Here is a 20226-nt window from a genome sequence, read left to right on the forward strand (position 1 = left end):
TGAGAGCTGGTTGTTAAAAGAGCCTAGCACACCCTCCTTTTCCTTCTCTCTCTCACAGTGCCATCTCTGCACACTCTGCCTCCATTTTGCCTTCTGCTATGAGCAGAAGAAGCCTGAGGCCCTCATCAGATGCAGATGCCCAATCTTGAACTTCTAGCCATGAGGATCATTAGCCAAATAAACCATTTTTCTTTATAAATTACCCAACCTCTAGTATTTCTTTATAGCAACACAAAACAGACTAAGATAGCTATTGTAGTTTCTTTGTCTTTCCACATAAATTTTAGAATAATATTGTCTATAGCTACAAAAATTTTTGCAAGATTTTAAAAGGAATTGCATTAAACTCATATATCCTTTTGGGGAGAATTGACATCTTTACTATGTTGAATCTTTCAATCCATGAACATAGTACATCTCTCCATTTATTTAGCTGTTCTTTGACTTGCTTCATCTTCTTTTTGTAGTTTTCAGCATACAAATCCTGTAGATTTACACTTAAGTGTCACTTCTTTCTCTTTTTGTAGTTGCACATGGTATTGTATTTTTAATTTTGGTATCCAGTGTTCATTTCTAGTACATAGGAATACAATAGATTTTTGTATGTTTATCTCGTATTCTGTGACCTTGCCAAATTCACTTATTAGTGCTAATACTTTGTATATCCCTTAGGAACTTCTACAAAAACAATCATGTTATTTTCAAATAGGAACAGTTCTTATTTCTTTCTTTTTAATCTATATGCCTTTTAATTTCTTGCCTTATTGCACTGGCTAAAACTTTCACAGCACTATGTCGTATAAAAGTGGTGACAGCAGACATTCTTGCCTTTTTTTCATCTAAGGGGAAAGCATTCAGTCTTTTACCATTAAGTATAATGTTAGCTGTAGGGCTCTTGTTGATGCTTTTTATCAAGTTGAGGAAATTCTCTTCTATTCCTATTTTTCTTTGAATTTTATAATGGATGAGTATTGAATTGCTGTTTAATGGTGTTGACTTTTCAGCATCAATTGACATAATCATGTTAATGTGGTGGACAATGGGTAAATGGATAAACAAACTGAACAGTCATTTATACATTGTATGGATGTACCAGTTTGTTTACCCGTTTACCAGCTGAAGAACATTTGAGGAGTTCCCAGTTTTTGGTGATTATAAATAAAGTCTGTATAAACATTCACAAACAGGTCTTTGTATGTACATGGTTTTCGTTTCCCTTGGGAAACGAAATGCTACTCAAGTACCTATGAGTAGCATTGGTAGGTTGTATGGTGAGTACATGTTTAACTTTATAAGAAACTGCCAAATTATTTTCAAAACTGTGTGTCATTTTGCATTACCAAGCAATGTATGTGAGTTCCAGCTTTTCAGCCAGTACTTGATATTGTCAGGTTATTATTGTTAGTGTTGTTATTTTAGCTGTTCTATTTGGTGTAAGCCTCAGACTTTCAGAGCCCTTCTTTCTGTCTCTGCTCTCTCCCCTCCCTGAGTGCCAGAGAAGAGTGGGTATCGTCACAATAGCAATTTTCCAGAAGCAGAAGGGTTGGCTCTCATAATTCCCCTGCATATTACGAACTTCAGAACTGCAGCTTTTAGGAAGGTGTGACAAGTGTGTTGAGCAGAATTAGGACAAGGGCTAAGGCAGAAGGAGTAGTGGGGGCATAGAGTTGGCAGTGAAGGGTCTGGGTGGCAGCAGTCCACAGTGGCAGAACCTGGAAGACTTCATCTGCTCAGGGCTTGTTGGTAGTGGGAAAGGATCACTTGGGGCCCAGGAGGGGGCCCTGCTGCCTCAGCACTGTCCCTATGCCCTCCTAAGGTTTCCAGCCATTTCTAACAGAGCAAACTGCAATCTCTTGAGATTCCTGCAGGCCCCAGGGAGGGAGAGAGTGGCCTCAGAACCAGAGGCCTGGCTTAGGGCCCAGTTATATGACACCTGAATCTTGGGGAGAGTGGCTGTGGGACCAGGCCCCTGGGGCCTCCTGGGACAGCTGGGGACAGAGAGGGGCAGCTCAGGTTTCATCACTGCTTGGTGTGTGACCTGGGCTCCACCCAGGCTGCAGAATAATGCCAGGCCTTAGCCCCTGAGGTGTAACACCTTTCACCAAGAAATTGCTGTCCCGCTCCTGTTCCACAGGGACTGCTCTGGCCTGGACTTTGGGTCCTGTGGCCTAGAAGTAAAGGGACCAGATTTTAGTCAGGCCTCAGGACAGAAGCCGAGCCAGTCAAATCAGGAGGAGGTGCGTGAGGTATGTGTGTATGTCTGCGGGTGGGGAGAGGTGTCATGTGGGGACCAGGAGCTGCCCAATATTGAGTTTCAGTTGATTAGCTGTATGTCCTTGGACAAGTAATTTAGCCTTTTTAGGCCTGGGTTTGCCTGTTTTTGACTTAAAGATTTGGACTAGTTGGGTGATTTCTCAATTGCATTGAATGTCAACATTACTTGGGGCTTGTTTTTATAAACTACAGATCCCTGGGCTCCACCACAAACCTATTGAATCAGCATCTGTGGGCCTGGGGTCCTGGCTTCTGACTGTGTAACGGGCTCCAGCCGGTTTTTGTATGGCCAGCGTGTCACTGATATCTCCAGACCCACTTACCTAAAAGTTACACTAAGTCCAGCAGCCCAGGGCAACCTCTGGAAGACAGAAGGCAGGTCCAGGAAGGTGGGAGGAGCCAGAGAAGGGGAGCCAATTAGTGGCCAGAAAGGGGGGGCGGAACCAGAGAAAGGGAGCCAATCAGTGGCCAGGAAGGTGGGAGGAGGCGCCACTCAGTGGCCTGAAAGGAGGAAGAGGAGCCAGAGAGGGAGAACCAATCAGGAAAAGAGGATGCAGCAGGCTGGGATTGTTCTTGCAAGGGAAACTGAAGCTTTAGTCTGGGCAGGCAGCGAGCTGGACTGGTATCGGAGGAAAAGAAGTCTCTACTTTGGCCGCTGCTGTCTGAGTGTGTCTCCCAGCACCATAAGGCAGGTAGAGAGGGCATCACCTTGGTGGTCAGGAGAAGGGTTAGCACATCCCTTGTCTGTTTGGAGGCTCAAAGTGGGTCTAGGAGAAACTATGTCTGCCTAGAGGGAAAACATATCCTGCAAACCCTAAATAGCCATGGGGAATAAATAGCACTTGGGCCCCGGCCAGTCCACCCCCTCTGTGTCTGACTCAGCTTGGAGGACAAAAGAGTCCCCGTCTGCTGCTTACTGGCTTTGCGTGTGTGAGCGAGTCACTCAACCTTTCTGACTCTGTTGCCTCCTCTGTAAAATGGGAATAATAATCACACCTGCCCCACCCCCGCAAGGCATTGCTCTGGGCATCACCTAAGACAAGGGAGGCGATGGTGCTCCATCACCTGCAGCGTGCTGTGCAATCCTTTGGGGCTAAGCACTACCAGAACCCCAGGGAAGAAGGGATGGATGGACAACCCTCCCTTGTCCCACAGTTGGAGCATCTGTGCTTAAAAGAAAACCACTCGAGTGATTATCTTTTATAAATTGTTAGACCGTCACAGATAATCTTCCCTCTGACAACCCACCTCAGTTTCAGAGGCAACAGGTACTATAAGAATTTGGTGTGATCTTTTCACACTTAAAAAATTTTTTTCACATATATGCGTGGGCTCATGGGAAATATATATTGTGTGTCAGCATGTGTGTGTGTATGTGTGGCTTGTTTTACACAGAGGGTGGCGCAGTTACATATCACACAGCAAAACGCTTTTTTTAAACTCAGGTTGTATGTTTAAAATCTAATTAGGTCATTTCTTTTATGTGCCATGTACTGTTCTACCTTGAGTCTCTCTCACATGTCATCTGTTTTGCCTGATGTTAAAATTGTTATGGCACTAAATCATGTCTTTTCTTACCCCAGGCACAGCCAGATGGACTGCCGTTGGTTGCAAGCCTGGAAGAGTCAGAAAGAAACCTGAGGCTGTCAAGGAAGCTTGAAGGTGGGTCTTCAACTCTGGGCCCAGAAGGAGCATCACCTCCACCTGGCCTTGTCTGGTTCATCTACAGCCTGCAGGAAGAGGGGGGGAGAGGGGGGAAGAGGGGAAAAGGGAGAGAGGAAGAGAGGGGAGATGAAGAGAGGGGAGAGGAAGAGAGAGAGAGAGGGAGAGGGACAGAGGGAGAGAGGGAGAGGAAGAGAGGAGGGAGGGAAGGAGGGAGAGAGAGAGAGAGACAGAGAGAGAGAGAGAGAGAATGAATAAATGTGAATATGAGAACACTGCCCTGCTCCAAGCTCACCTCACACCTCTGTCTGGAGAAAGTGGAATGGGAAGAAGCGGGTGGCATCCCCATCATCCCAGGGTGCCCTGCTGCCAAGAAGACCTTGGGTGTCCATCCTTCTAGTGCAGTAGCACCACCAGCAACCCCCTGCTTCAGGTGAAGGTTGCAAACTTTGAAATCAGGATGGGCTACATAATTTGCAGAGCCCAGTGCAAATAAAAATGCAGGGCACTTGTTCAAGAAATATTAAGAATGCGTTAGGCCAAAGGCAGACTCCTTGTAAGCATGTGGCTCTGCCTGACTGCACATGTGGCATTCCCATGAAGCTGGTCTGGCCTGAAACTGTCCTCCAGGGGAGTCCTGTTAAGGTGTGGGAGAAAGTGTGCAAAGCTCTGCAAAGGGAAATAGCTGTCATTTTGGAAGCCATCAGGATCTTTTAGTGCACTCAAGCTGAACCATGGAGGTCATCACAGTTCCAGACAGGTTGAGAAGCTCTGATTTGTCCCCTCTAGGGTGGGAGCTAAGGACTGGAGAGGCTGCAGAGCCAGCAGGTAACTCCAAAGGCCAGGGTGCAAATCCTCCCTCTGTCCCTGATGAGCAGAATGACCATGAGTTTGTTGCTTAGCTTCTCTGTGCCTCAGTTTCCTTATTGAGATAACGTGCTCTCTTCACAGGATTGCTTAGAGGATTAACCCTAAAACTATGGAGACACTGAGGAACCCAGTCCCTTTTCCTGTCACGCAGTGCTCGATAGTCTTGGCTGATGTTAGATATCCTTTCTGTGCACTTTGGTTTCTTTCCTAGGAGAATATAATGGGGAAAGGTAGAGGGCGAAGATGAATCTAGAGTCAGGAGTGTTGGGTTCTCAGCTACTAACCACCTGCTTACCAAGGCAGGTCGGTCTCGCCCTCACAGTCTCATTTCTAAAATTTAAAGGCGGGGGTGAGGTATGACTTTCCTTCCAGCTTTATAATTCTGTTTCCAAGGAATTCCACCTGTTCTTCTCATTGGCTTATCCCAGTGTATTAGTCTGTTTTCATGCTGCTGATAAAGAAATAGTTGAGACTGGGCAATTTACAAAAGAAAGATGTTTAATTGGACTTACAGTTCTACGTGGCTGGGGAAGCCTCACAATCATGGTGGAAGGCAAGGAGGAGCAAGTCACATCGTACATGGATGGTGGCAGGCAAACAGTGTGAGCTTATGCAGGCAAACTCCAGTTTTTTAAAACCGTCAGATCTCATGAGCATCATTCACTATCATGAGAACAGCACAGGAAAGACCCACCCCCCATAATTCAATCGCCTCCCACCGGGTTCCTCCCATGACATGTGGGAATTGTGAGAGTTACAATTCAAGATGAGATTTGGGTGCGGACACAGCCAAACCGTATCACCGGCATTTATTTTCTCTGAGGTTTAAGAAATTTCTCCTCTTATCTGACTGTAAATCTTTCTCATTAGTTAAAATCCACTTCTTTTTCTGCTTTTGTGTGAAAACAATAGGTTGGTGGCCCATTTTATAGACTCAGAAACTGAGGCACATTGAGAACCATCTGCTCTCCAGACGGAACAACCCCAGTCCCTTTAATATGCCCTTGCATTGGCCTTTCACTTCCCTGTGACCCCTGCCCACTGCCTGTCCCAGGAATCTCCACCTCTCCTGCATTTAGACACCACGTGGGTCACTCCTGCCAGCCAGGCACAGAGCTCGGCCCCTCAGATCTGTCTAATACTCTCAGTGCCTGTAGGGAAGCAGATCTTGTTACATATCTTGTTTTCCAGCTAGAGAAGCAGGCTCCTGGAACCTGGACTGAGGGTGGAGTGAGGTTCCAATAGGTAACTTGTGAGACCCCCTAATGTGGTGAGGCAGAGCCCCAGACCCTGCAACCCTTTGGGGGTCAGCCTTTCCTGGAGAAAAACTTTCCCCCAGCACTTACCAAGCCTCTCACCCAGCAGCTGGCATGAGGGATGTTGCTCCTCTGCCAAACCCACACTCTGGGGTGAACACAGCTCTGGGCATGCCAGCTGCTGCCCTGGCCCCTTTACTGCCACTCAGGAAGACACACGTGAGTGCCATTCGGTGCCAGTGTCCTTGTCAGGGAGCAAGCTTCAAACCTGTCCCCTTCCTACAGGCCCCTGCTCAGCTCCAGCACTAGCACAATGCAGAATCAATATCTATTTGGGGGGATTATTGAATGTCCATCTCCTCTACTAAAATAAACTCTTTGGGTGGTGTGGGGGCATGACTTGTTCACGGAAATATGCCCAGAGCCTAACACACTGCCTGGTAGATGCAGGTGCTCAGTACACATTCAGTGTGCGAGCACATGGATCTGCTGTGATTTATTTATTTTTTAAAATGTATTTATTTATTTATGTTTTGAGACAGGGTCTCACTCTGCCACCCAGGCTGAAGTGCAGTGGCACAATCACGGCTCTCTGCAGCCCTAACCTCCTGGGCTCAAACAATCTCCCACCTCAGCCTCCCAGGTAGCTAAGACCACAGGGGTGTGCCACCACACCCAGCTAATTTTTGACTTTTTGTAGAGATGGAGCCTAGGAGTCTTGCACTCCTGGGCTCAAGTGCTCCTCCTGCCTTGGCCTCCCAAAGTGTTGAGATTACAGGGGTGAGCCACCACGCCTGGCTCCACTGGGATTTATTGAAAGTCAACCTCTGGCCCAGGCATGGTGGCTCATGACTGTAATCCTAGCACTTTGGGAGGCTGAGGTGGGTGGATAACCTGAGGTCAAGAGTTTGAAATCAGCCTGGCCAACATGCTAAAACCCTGTCACCACAAAAAATACAAAAATTAGCCAGGTGTGGTGGTGCACACCTGGAATCTAAGTTACTAGAGAGGCTGAGGCAGGAGAATCACTTGAGCCCGGGAGGCAGAGGTTGCAGTGAGAAGAAGGAGGAGAAGGAGAAGGGGAAGGGGAAGGGGAAGAAGAGGAAGAAGAAAGAAGAAGAAAAAGAAGAAGATCATCAGCATCTGGCAGATACTGGCCCTTTATTAGCAAATTCCTAGAGGCCCATGTTTCACAGGATTACTACAAGGGGTGCCGATTTAGAAAATTGCTATTTTATGTGTCGTGCCATGAGGGTTCATTCATGCAGACAGTGTATACTGAGCACTCACTATGCGCCAGGCCCTGGGGACAGAGCAGTAAAGGAGACGATATCCCTGCCTGCATGGAGGTCCCATCCAAGTGAGGAGACAGTTAAAATGCAAACACAGCTGCACGATATTGTCAGGTGATGCTTTGTGCTGAGAAAGATGAAGTGGCGGGTTGTGGGGGGCACGGGGATGGAGAGAGTGGGGTGCGTGGAGTGCTATTTCAAATTGAAAGGTCAGCGAGGTCCTGCGGAAGAGCTTCGATTTAAATGGAAGCCACCGCTGAGAACAAATAGGGAGGATTTGGGGGCATCCCAGGGGAGGAGTGGGATTCAGAAAGAATTCCTTGACATCCCAGGCTCCTTGGTGAGCCAGTGGGGACACACTCTGCTTGCCATCAAAGTGAATTACAAACTCATCCAGCTCAGAGCCTGCGCCAGAGCCATCTGGGCTGCAGTGGCCTCTTTCAAAGAAAAGAGTTCGCCAACAAGAAAGCGGTACGGCATCCTGATGAGGACCAGGGCTTTAGAGTTCTAGGCAGAAACGTGTTGAAATCCCAGCTCAGGCACGATCGAGGTTCATGTCTTAATCGCTGTGAGCTTTGGTTTCTTTATATGTAGTTGGGAATGATAACAGCGCCTCTCCCAGAGGGTTGTTATAAAGCTTCAAAGAAACAGCCTGTGTAAAGTGCTGAGCACAGATAAACAGGGGCCTTTACTGCCATTGTCATTCTCTTGGCTCCCAGTGGGGTTCTTTGCTTCTCTCTCATTCATTCCACAATAACTGAGCACCTACTCACTGTCGCGCTCTAGATGCTAGGATGCCCAGAGGAGGAACACCTGAGCTATCCAAAGGTGAGCCAGAGAGTGCACCCATCCAAGAGGCAGGGCCCTGGGCATTCCTACCATTCCAGCTGTGTGAACTCGGCCATGTGGTTTCATCGCCCTGGGCCTCAGCTTTCCCCACTGCAGATGGAGGACTCGGCTTGCCAACCACTAGGTGATTCTCCTGCTGAGCTCCTGGGCTGAGGCTGGGGCACAACTGTGGAGGGATCATCTGTAGCTCCAGGTGACCTGAGCCTCAGAGACAGCTGACCTGCCTGGCCCAAAGGCTCTGCTGGGAGTGAGGTGGGAAGAAGCCGACATCTCGGAAATGGGCCAGGGTCAGTACTGGGGCCTGCCACCTCCAAGGACCCTCCCACATCCGCCAAACCTCCTCATGGGGAGGCAGAGGGCACAGCCGCTGAACATGCCTTCTGAGGAGAAGCGTGCAGTGTACTCAGGATCTCGGCAGATATCGGAGGTTCTGAGGGGTTGTAAGAGGGGCCACTAGGGACAGGGCTCCAAGGGGCCTGATGAAGCTGGAGACAGAGGAAGAAGATCTCTAGGAGAAGGGGTTTGTCCTATTTCCTCCCAAGTGCCATTTGCACTTCTAATGCTGGGAGTCATTCATTATACAGCTGATTTGGGGCCACCACACTTTCCTTGCCCTTCTCCTCCTTTCCTACCCCTCACCCCAGGAGTGCTTTGGACCCTGGAATGACCCCTTCTAATTTTTTCTCCTTCCTCTCGTATTAAAACTTACCTTTGCTGGCCGGGTGCGGTGGCTTACACCTGTAATCCCAGCACTTTGAGAGGCCGAGGTGGGCAGATCACCTGAGGTCAGGAGTTCGAGACCAGCCTGGCCAATATGGCAAAACCCCGTCTCTACTAAAAATACAAAAGTTAGCTCAGCGTAGTGGCGGGCACCTGTAATCCCAGCTACTCAGGGGGCTGAGGCAGGAGAATTGCTTGAATCTGGGAGGTGGAGGTTGCACTGAGCCGAGATTGTGCCACTACACTCTAGCCTGGGTGACAGAGTGAGACTCTGTCTCCAAAAAAAACCAAAACCAAACCAAAACAAAACAAAACAAAAAAACAAAAACAAAAAAAACCTTATCTATGCTGTATACCTGCCTGTCTGTGTTATGGGAAACTAAACCCTAAATAATCTATATAATTCATTTTATTCAAAAAGCGCTTTTTTTTTTTCTTAGAGACAGGATCTCAGTCACCCAGGTTGGAGTGAAGTGGCACGATCATAGGTCACTGAGGCCTCCAACTCCTAAGCTCAAGCAATCCTCCTTCCTCGGACCCCCAAGTAGCTGGAACTACAGGCAAGTGCTGCCACGCCCAGCTAATTAAAAAAAAAAAAATTTATAGGAACTGTTGACCAGGCTGGTCTCAAACTTTTGGCCTCAACCACTCCTCCCACCTTGGTTTTCCAAAGTGCTGGGATTACAGGTGTGAGCCATCACACCTGGACTCAAAAAACATTTAATGAGTTCTGTTTAAGGGACTCTTTGGGTGTGATGTAGTAAACAAAACAAAGAAGGATCCATATCCTTGTGGAGCTTGCATTTCAGAAAGTGAGTGGACAATAGTGCTTAGCGCAGCACTTCTCCAACCTAGAGCTGTATATGGGATCACTTGGGCATCTCGTTAAAATGCACATTCTCATTCAGGAGATCAGGGATGGGACTGAGATTCCAACAAGTGATGCCTAATGTCGCTGGGCCACAGTTTGAGTGGCAAGGGCTCTTATGTGATACCCCTCCCAGGGGGATTAAAGTCTTAAAGAGAACTCCCTGAGAGAGCAATGACATGTTCGAAGGAATGGCTCTCTAATATGGAGCCCTAGGGAGGTGTTGGTGGAGGTGGGTGAGTGTTGAGGACACTGGGGACTCTGGACTGGCCTCCGGGGTGGCTGCCTGCCTGTCTATGGAGAAGGCTGGCTCTGCTTTCCAGCCCTGGCTTCTTAGCTCCCCACTGTTCCTCCTCAGCCAGGCTGTGGGTGGGAACATCTGGAAGGGATCCCCCGGAACTGGGGGAATTTCCAGGCAAATGAGACTCTGTCAACCCAGCCAGGAGCACCCGCCCCTGCCATCTGCTCCAGACATCATTGCGGAGTCTGTGTGAGAGGAACCCGGCAGTTTCCAGCTCCTCCAAGGAGCGTCTGTCCATGTCTCTGGGTCCTGCCCTGGGCATGTGAGGGGCCTGCCCCTGCTACTGCTGGGGGAGTCTGTGGGGGGCCTAAGTTCCCAAGTGCAATTCCTGTCTTTTATCTGCTGGGAGATGAGGCACCTCTGAATTCCAAAGATGCCCTGGGGGTCTTCCCAAGGACGATGATGGAGGCAGAAGCTGCCCTGGTTGTGGAGAAGCCTGAGCCCAGATTTTTCTCACCCTCATGAGGCAAATTTGTCCGACACATCCTGTGCTCTGCCCTGTGCAACATCTTAGTAATAAATGCCCAGTTTTGTGCACTGATGGCCTGTGCACCGGGGACTTTACAGCTGGACCTCACGTGATCTGCATGGAAACTGTGAAACTGCTATTATTCTCACCTCCACACTGATAAGGACGAAGCAGCTCAGAAAAGTCAGGTTACCTACAGGAAGTAGCAGAGCCAGGATTTGAACCCAAAGTCACTTGATACCAAAGCCCAGTGTTAACCCCTCAGTCATATTGGCTCCCTACATATCCTCTAACAGCAGGTGCTAGCTAAGAGCAGGACTGGATGGAACTCGTCCAGCTGAAAGTCTTGCCTCTTCAAACTCCAAGACTTCTCCTGGAGCTTCTCCTCCAGCCTTGTGGGAAGCTCCTGGTCCAGGGTTTGGGGTGGGTGTGCCCAGCTCTGTTCATCACATACAGCTGCATGACTGGGCAGCCTCGCCCTGTTAATGAGAGTGGCGAATGACTGTCATCAAGTCTGAGAGCTACTCAGCATCAGAGATGGGTCTCTGGATGTGACTTCCTTCTTAAGAGCAAATGCAATGAGTGGAATGCCTAATCCCAAAGCAGGAGGCCCGGGTGCTCGCTTGGGAACTCCCAGGGGACTGGGAGCAGCTGGCCCAGTCATGGGACAGTGGGGTGGGACAGCCAGGGCTTGGGGTCTGCTCTCTAAGGGAGTCCAGGCTGCAGCGGCTGTCCTCTCCATCCCCTAGCTCCACCAGGATCTGACGGGGAGAGTATTACCTGATGTTAAAGCCCAGTGTTTATCCCTCTGTTACGTTTCATTCTCTCTGCCACCATCTCTCAATCCAGCCTCTTAGCATGGGTGCCCCTAGCCCAGGAGCCCTATGCTGAGCTGGCAGGCAGGTGAACAAGTCTTCATGTATAGAATTTGTGCCAACCACAGTGCCGTAGACCCCGCAGGCCTCCAAATGCCTGCCTGCCTCCCTACCCCATCACAGGTCAGGCTGGAACTGCAGGACTCAGCAGGCCAATGGTGGCTTGGTCTGTGCCCGTTCTGCCCTCTTTGTCTGCTGTGCCCTCAGCTTTAAACCTGAGCCAGGCCGGTGTGACAAGGGAAGAGGGCTCCTTGACTATGATTTGCCAAGAGATGAAGGGCCCCTGAGGAAAGGCTTTTATTTCTGTATTTCAGTTTCACGGCTTGGGGAGATAGGAGATAGCTCATGTTCCCCTGAGGCTGCAAAGGTTCTGTGAGAGCCAGTCAGTGAGGCCGTTTCCAGTAATGGGAAGACAGACATTGTCATTGAAGGGGCTGTGCCATCTCGCCTCTGGGGGAGGATGAGGCAGCAGCCCAGCTAGGACACAGGACAGGGGATGGAATCGCATCATGTCCAAAGGCAGGTCAAGGCAATAGACTCGCTGTGTGCCCGGGCCAGTGAGGCACCTCTCTGAGCCTCAGATCCCAGTGGGAAGAAGGAGGGAATGATGTCAGAAGTACAGAGAGTTGGTGAGAGAAGAGACGCTGGGGAGGTATCTGCAAGATGGAAGGGAGAAGGACAGGGGACTGGGAAGCAGCTAGCAGGCGAGGATTGAACAGGCCGAAGTGTGCTGTCCCGGAGGCTGAAGGGCCTCTCTCCATTGGCCCCACTGCCTCCTACTCCTGCCTCCTGCTCCTGCCTCCTGCTTCTGCCTCCTGGTACAGATGCCCTGCTCTGAGAGACCGTGCAGAGATAGCAGGTGGCTGAACAAGTCTTTATGTGTAGAACTTGTGCCAGCCACAGTGCCATAGACCCCACAGGCCTCCAGAGGCCTGCCTACCTCCCTGCCCCACCCGACAGTGGGGGTCGATCTGCTTCCATCTGTAGGATCAGCCCACCTCAATCCTATTTCCAGATCGAGGGCATTTCTGGGGGTTGGTAGATTCTGTATCCAGTCACCTGTTATCTTCTTAGTTCCTTTGAAACCCAACCTTCACCTTGGTCCCAATTCCAGTCTTGGGTTTGGATCCCAGCTCTGCAGCCATCTACGTCTACACCTACCTTCTGCCGTGAGCCCCAAGTCCCCCTTCTTTTTAAATGATCATGGTAGTAGTGCTTCTCTCTTAGGGATCTTTGAGGATTAAATGAGATAACTGGAGCTCCCAGCAAAATACCCAGACATAGGGGTTCCATGATTGTTAGATCACTTCTCCCTCACCCCTCTCAATTAGCCTCTTTGGGTTGTGCTTGTCTCCAGAGGACCAGGTCAGGCAGTTCATAGTTAGGGTATGTGGAGTGACTGCCCACTGCCACCTTCAGCAGTAAAGGTGAGGGGAGGAACAAGAGCTGTCATTTATTGGACACTTTCAGAGGGCCAGACCATTGGCATGCAGGCATCATCATCCTTGCACCAACCCTGTAAGGAGGGTTTTATGAGCCCCTTTTTAAAGATAAGCAAACAGGAGCCCAGGCTTCTTGAATACCCTGCCTGGGTCCCATAGCTAGTGAGTGCTGGAGACTGAATTCAGATCCAGTCCCAATTCCCAAGCCCGCTGGGCCCTTGCCACTGTCCCACTCAGTAAGACACAGTGACACTCAGGGCTGACCAGGTGAAGAGCACCTATTCTGAAGGCAAAGTCCTCAAATCGTCAAAGCTAGGGCAGCAAAGCATGCTCAGATGAACACAGAAACCCAGAGGGGCACTAGGCAAATGACCCCAGGGAACCCAGACCTGCAGGGACGGAAGACTGGTGGGTGGAGACCCAGGTACAGCAGCACCCGCAGGACACGGTGCTCACTGTAGTGCAGGGAAATGCTGGAGAAGCCAGGCCAGTGTGCCCAGGAATGCAGAGGGAGGGAGGCCTGTGCTCTTCCTTCTGAAAAACACACGGTTTCCCCAGTCTAACAGTGGCCAAAAGGGAAAACTATGTACTCTACAAAATCCACAGTATGCACATGAGCTGCCAACATTTCAACGTCATCTCTCCAAGAGATTTCTCCCAGAATCCCGCGAAAGGGCCAGGCAACGGGCAGACTTGCCCAAGGTCAAAGACACTATTCCAGGTATGAATTTTACAGGTAACCAGGTGACATTTGAAGCGGCTCAGAAGTTGGTGTGAGAAAAGTCCCCAGTTGTTATTATCTAGTGCGGCCTGGGAGGAAGAAAGAATTCTTTGTAGAGCAGTGAAAAGGATCCAGATAGAGGCAAGCCCCTGCCCTCCCGAGCAGAAATCATCTTTTCCATCAGCAGTTTCTGCTCTGCACCGCCCAGCCTCATTGTTCTGCAGCATTCCGCCGGGGGCAAGAATACACCGGGATGCCTTGCCTTCTCAGCACACGACTGCCTGGATTTCTGTGCAAGGACTTGAATGTAGATCTATCCTAGTCATCGTTATTTAGAAATATTTTCGGCCAGGTGCGGTGGCTCACACCTGTAATCCCAGCACTTTGGGAGGCCGAGACGGGTGGATCATGAGGTCAGGAGATCAAGACTATCCTGGCTAACACAGTGAAACCCCGTCTCTACTAAAAATACAAAAAATTAGCTGGGCGCGGTGGCGGGCGCCTGTAGTCCCAGCTACTTGGGAGGCTGAGGCAGGAGAATGGCGTAAACCCGGGAGGCGGAGCTTGCAGTGAGCCGAGATCTGGCCACTGCACTCCAGCCTGGGCAACAGAGCGAGACTCCGTCTCAAAAAAAAAAAAAAAAAAAAATTCACAAAGTAGTTTATTTAAGGTACTATGAGTCTCCTCCCTGCTTTTTGCTGTTTATCATTTCTTTTAAATTTTCTCCCAGAAACTGTAATCCTCTAACACAGTTTGCATTGTAAGGCCAGCACAACGTTGAAATGCAGCAGTGGGGGCCCGGTAGACAGAGAGGGCACATATTCCCAAGAGAGGCATAAATCCAGGTGGCCACCAGCACCAAGGGCTCCAAGGCCTGCCATGGCCGCAAGCCCCGGGGTGTGCTTGTCTCCATCCTCCATCTCCATCCTCCATCTCCATCTGGGCCAGCACCTGGGCTCTGGTGGTGAGGCGCTAAGACCTCTTTCCACTCTAGAGGGTCGGGGACAAAGATACTCAATAAGGATGTTCTGGGGAGCTGAGGGTATCTGGTGCAGAAGACCGATGAGACCAGTCGAGGAGAGCTAATTCAGGAAACAAAACACCCAGAATGTCAACGCCAGGACAGCAAGGCGTAAGAGACCGTCTCAACCTTGAGGGGTTTATGTTTCCAGCTAAGTAGGTGAGACAAGCATTTTGACATATTACTGAGGCTATGGCCTCCATGCAGAAGGCAGTGACAGTGACAGGAAGGTTGTCAGGTTGACTAACATGGGAGAGGGGATAAAACACACAGCTGCTGCCCTCAGGTGAGTGGCAGGTGGCGGAGGGTGGCGCGACCCCAGCATGGCTGCCTTCCATTCTCTCCTTTTCAGTGTCACTTGTCACTCCTCCCATTAAGGGGTGGAATCTGTGCCTCCCCTCTGCTTGAATCAGGGCTTCTCCCTAGTGATTTGCTCGACCTATAAAATGTGGCAGAAGTGATGTTCAGGATTTCTAAGGCAATGTCCTAAGAACCTTGCAGCTTCTGCCTGGAACACTAGAGACTGTTGGCACCCAGAGATCTCCATGCAGTGAGGAAGCCTAGGATGGTCACGAGGAGAGACCGTAGAGGGAAGAGGGTGGACACCTGTCTGGCCCTCCGTTCCAGTTCCCAGCCATTTGAGCCATCTGAGCTTCAGCCATAAACATCAGGGGCAGAGAGGAGCCATTCCCTCTGTGCCCTGTCCAGGTTCCTGACTCACAGAATCGTGAGACATGATAAAAACAAAGTATTGTTTTAAGGCACTAAGATTGGGGTTGTGTGCACCATACATCCACAGATAACCAGAACTGGGTCGGGGGACATATGCCAGGGTCAGGGACTCTGTTGACCCAATGCTTTCTCCTTGAGACCACACCTACCCTCTCTAGCCCCAGACTCCTCCACCATGGCCTCCCTAAGTGCTGACACTCCCATCCCTGGGACCAATCCCAATGCCTGTGCACTTCCCCTTTGAACCCCAATTTGAAAGAAGATTTGCTGCTGAGGTAGGGGGGGAACTAGGGGAACCCCGGGACAGGGCAAAGATTCTGGGTGACCACCTCTGGGGCAGGTGTGGGGAGACTGGCCAGGGCAAGGAAGTGGCCGCACGGGGGAAGGAGTGAGCCATGTGTGCATGGACATGGGAAGGAGTGAGCTGTGTGCTCATGGCTGTGTGCCTTCCTCCATGGAAGAGCTCCCTCATGCCTCCCTTCCAGAACTCAGGTCCAGCGTTTCCAGCCGCCTGCTGGCCTCTCCTCAGAACCTCCCACAGGTCCCCCAAATCCAGCACATCCCAAACCAGAACCTTCTCTAAACCCACCCCCAAGGCAATTCCCTGTCATTCCTATTTCTGCCCAGGGTGCCGAAGTCACCAGGGCCCATTCAGGTGTGGGCAGCCAACCCTCCAGTGGAGCTGGAGCAGCAAGAGCTTGCCCACGTGGCAGGTGGAGGTAGGGGGACCTGTGGGTAGGGACTGGAGTGGGAAGAGTCTGGCCAAGGTCTTAGGCAGTCTTAGGATTCCTCCTGGAGAGGTAAGGGGCTTTGGGCTGTGTCCTGGAGGCTGGAGATGCCCACAGGAGGCTACCAATAGCTCATCCAGCCTCAGCATCCTCTCTGCCTCTTTGCCACCCCCTTCTGCTCCTGGAGCAGCCATCAGGAAACACTGCGGCTTCCAGCTCTGTGGGGCCCTCATTCCCCTCCTTCCCCTTCCACTCCAGCCATCACCCGCCCCCACCTCCCCTAAACCCAGTGTCCCACGACCTCCACACCCATATGACCCTTTCTCTTCCCGCCTTCCCCTCAAGGTTGCCGACCCGCTGCCCACTGTGGGAGCCAGCTGCTGCCGTGGCTGGGGGCACTGGGAATGGGGCTGGTGCCACTGGGGGACTACACTTTTAATTTGATTTGCATTAATCTAGATTTTAAAACTGATAATTAATTCAGTTACTGAAAAACTTTTAGGCTGGGTGTGGAAGCTTGAGGCCAGGAGTTTCAGACCAGCCTGGGCAACATAGCGTGATCTCGTTCCTACAAAAAATAAAAAAAATGAGCCAGGCATGGTGGTGCATGCATGTAGTCCTAGCTACTTGGGAGACTGAGGTGGGAGGATCTCTTGAGATCAAGAGTTTGAGGCTGCAGTGAGCCCTGATTTTGCCACTGCACTCTAGCCTGGGTGATAGAGCAAGAACCTGTCTCAAACAACCACAACAAAAACCCTTTTAAATATGTTTGGAACAACATTGGTATGTGAACCTACCTTCACGACTGTAAATTTAACAAAATCTAACTGCAGATCTAGCTTATCCAATGAAATCCTTGTGTCTGAATTAGTGTCCCCATTGAGATGTGCTGTGTGTATAAAAGATAGTAAAAAAAGAATAACATTCTCATTAATTTTATTGCTTACATGTTGAAATTATCATATTTAGGATCTATTGAGCTAATATAATGAGCAAAAATATGTCTTAAAATTAATTTCATCTGTTTTCTGATTACTTTTTAATGTGGCTACTAAAAAATTTAAATTATATACATGGCTGGAGTTCTGTTTCTATCGGACAGCACTTCTCTAGACCATGGATCTGTACTCCATCAACAATTCAGCCCTGCGCTGTCCCTGGCTAACCCTTTCGCACCTCCACCACTTCCTCAGGCTCAATCGCCAGCTCCCTTGGGCTCACGTATGGCTGATACTTGGGTGCTGACCTTGGTATAACACACACGTTTGCAAATACATGTGTGTATCTGTGTGTCATGTGCACACCTGCCTCTATCCACATGCTCATGTGCACACATCTGCATCCAGATGTTATCCTGTTCTCTGTGTGTGAGTACGCTCGGGCCGGCCCCTGCTGGAAGGTGTGTACAGGCGGCGTCTGAATGGGAGCCGGTGCCCATGAGGAGTTGACATGGGGACAGGGCCTCAGGCATAAAGCCTTGGGGCCAGTCATTCATCCCCAGGGGAGACTGGAACAGTGTTTCCTTGGCAAGTTGATGAGAATGTCATGTAGGACAGAACCCACAGCCGCCCCGAAATCAAGATCAATGACAGCTCCCTTCTCATCCCTCACTGATGAGGCCCGTCACTCTATCACGGGAGAGAAAATTAAATTGGTCTGGCAGAGTTTGCTGTTCCTAAAGCCAATTTGGTCGCCACTGTGTAGTGTGTTATATACTTCTGGGTGGCATCTAATTGATCATTTGGTTTATTCCTAAATTTCCAAGGTATGGTCTGCAGAGCTAACCACACCACAGGAAATCAGGAGGAGGTACTTGTTCCTGTTCTAAAGATAGGAGGCAACCTACCCATCCACCCATCCGCCAGGCCACCCAGCCATGTATCCATTCATCCGTTGGGTCATTCAGTTATTTAACCCATATATACAGAGTGCCTCCTCTGTGCTGGGCAGCTTGTCGAATAGAAAGAACCGTGGGATGAGATAACAGATTCCAGCACCCAACCCTGGCCAGGTCTCTGGCCTCTCCAGGCCTCAGTTTCTCTCTGTTAATGAGGGTGTTGAACCACAGAGCTCAAGGCCCCTCCTAGCTCTGGCACTTCAGGGCCTGGGGCTTATTTTCCAGGCAGAGAGAGGCCCTCTCCTGGACTCCAGGGGCTGCTTGGGGTGAAGAAGGAAACCGAGGAGGACCCCAGGACCATGGACATCACTAACGCCCACGGCTGAGGTCCCGACTGACAGGAATGGGGTGGCCCTAGAATATAGAGGAAAAGTTCCATCGTGCCTCCCTTTCAGAAGGGAGCAGTTTGAGAGCAGATTTGAGTTGGCTCAAGTGGGTGTTTGTGGGATTGGTTATGTCGCAGAGATGTGGGGAATCAGGCCAATCAGCACACTCTGAAATTCGTATTTTGGAGGCTGTGTCTTGGAGTCTCCCACCCTCCAGGGCTGGAGGGTCTCTGGAAGCTCTTTCTGGTTCCTTGCCATCTCCACGGCCAGTATCGGTGTTTGGGCAGTTCCCAGGTCTCCTGCCTTCTTATACCAATAAGCATTTACCACTTGTGGACTTGTCCGGCACTGCCCCCTCAGCCTCCCTGCCACCCTGGACCTGGCCTCATTTCTGGGTCTGCTTCTCCGTGTCCCCATGTTGGCTGGGGAGCCCACTCCTGGACTCTGGCCATCTCATTCAGCTGGTAGTCCCAGGTCTCCAGGACCAGTGAATTCCAGGCCCTCCCAGAAACCTTTTGCTGCAGCCTGGTGATTGGTGGGGAGTAATGGGGCTGTGTTGATCTGGTTACCAAGAGCTCTAAATTCCTACTGTCAAAATCAGACACAGCAAAAGCTTGCACAGGTCCCTGTCTGCTAACATCAGTCTTCATAATGAAGGTGCCTGATTGCAGGCTGTCTGGGCTGTCGGTGGGCAGAAGCAGAGGGACAGGGATGGGGAGAGAGGAGAGGCTTTGTTTCTGAGTTTCACGGCTTTGATCTGCCAGCGAAGAGCAATTTCCTCTGACTTCTCGTCCAACATTCAACCCCCTGCCAGCAAACCCACAAACACAACCCGGGAGGATGATGGCATAGGGAGCATCTCTGAATTCAGGGAAAGGATGGGAGGAAAAAAGGTGTTGAGAGTGTCTACACTCACCTCCCTGAGAATCCCTCTCTCCACCTGACCCCCTCGCCTCTGTAATGTGGACCATGAATGGACTCTGCTTCAGTCCCGATATCTGCTGCATCCTCTGAGCCTAGCTCAGGGCCTGGCATAGAGAATTTCTATACATATTGTTGAACAAATGGATTTCTAGCTCTAGGATCACTCTAAGAAGATTCCTGGGCCAGGTGCGGTGGCTCACGCCTGTAATTCCAGCACTTTGGGAGGCCAAGGCGGGCGGATCACGAGGTCAGGAGATCGATACCATCCTGGCTAACATGGTGAAACCCCGTCTCTACTAGAAATACAAAAAATTAGCCGGGCATGGTGGTGGGTGCCTGTAGTCCCAGCTACTTGGGAGGTTGAGGCAGGAGAATGGCGTGAACCCAGGAGGCGGAGCTTGTAGTGAACCTAGATCGCGCCACTGCGCTCCAGCCCGGGCAACAGAGTGAGACTCTGTCTCAAAAAAAAAAAAAAAAAAAAAAAGAAAGAAAAAGAAAAAGATTATTCCTGGTAATGATCCAATGCAGGAGTGGCTGATGGTATCATTTCTTCATTTAATAAACATTTCTTAGGCAGCTCTTAGGTTCCTGACACCGTGCCAGGTGCCAAGGACTGAGATGACTAGAAAATCAAACTGTTCAACAGGAAGCATTGAGTTCCTGCTCCACATCAGGCACTGTGCTGGATTCTGGAGACAGAGATGAACAGGACAGATATTCCTACCTCTACAGAGCTCACACGTTCCTCTCCATGGGAGACAGACAATAAGCAGGTAAATAGATCAACAAGCAAGATGGTTCTGGATTGTGCAGGTGCCATAAAGGAAATACACAGGATGCCGTGATGAAGAGCAGGTGGGCGGCTTCCTTTGAAAGGGGGCAATGCAGGGAGGGCTCTCTAGGACCTGAAAAGTAAAGAGAAAGAGCCAGGAGCCAGGAGAGAGCACAGCAAGTGCAAAGGCCCCAGGGCTGGGAACAGCTCCATAGGTTTGAGGAACT

General features: G+C 50.2%; 1 long non-coding RNA gene across 3 annotated transcripts in view; it reads left to right on the forward strand.

Moving 5' to 3' along the window:
* Positions 1 to 245: 245 nt before the first annotated feature.
* The window catches only part of LOC116271067, a 47644-nt gene continuing 27663 nt past the window's right edge, over positions 246 to 20226 (forward strand). For 2 of the 3 annotated variants that reach the window (XR_004179471.1, XR_004179469.1), the window contains exons 1-2: positions 246 to 2246; positions 3858 to 3936. This is a non-coding gene — a long non-coding RNA (uncharacterized LOC116271067). Of the gene's footprint in view, positions 2247 to 3857; positions 3937 to 19873; positions 20001 to 20226 lie in introns of all 3 variants that reach the window. The other variant, XR_004179470.1, reaches the window with a different exon arrangement.

Source organism: Papio anubis, chromosome 17 (assembly GCF_008728515.1).
Source record: "Papio anubis isolate 15944 chromosome 17, Panubis1.0, whole genome shotgun sequence".
Lineage (NCBI taxonomy): Eukaryota > Metazoa > Chordata > Mammalia > Primates > Cercopithecidae > Papio > Papio anubis.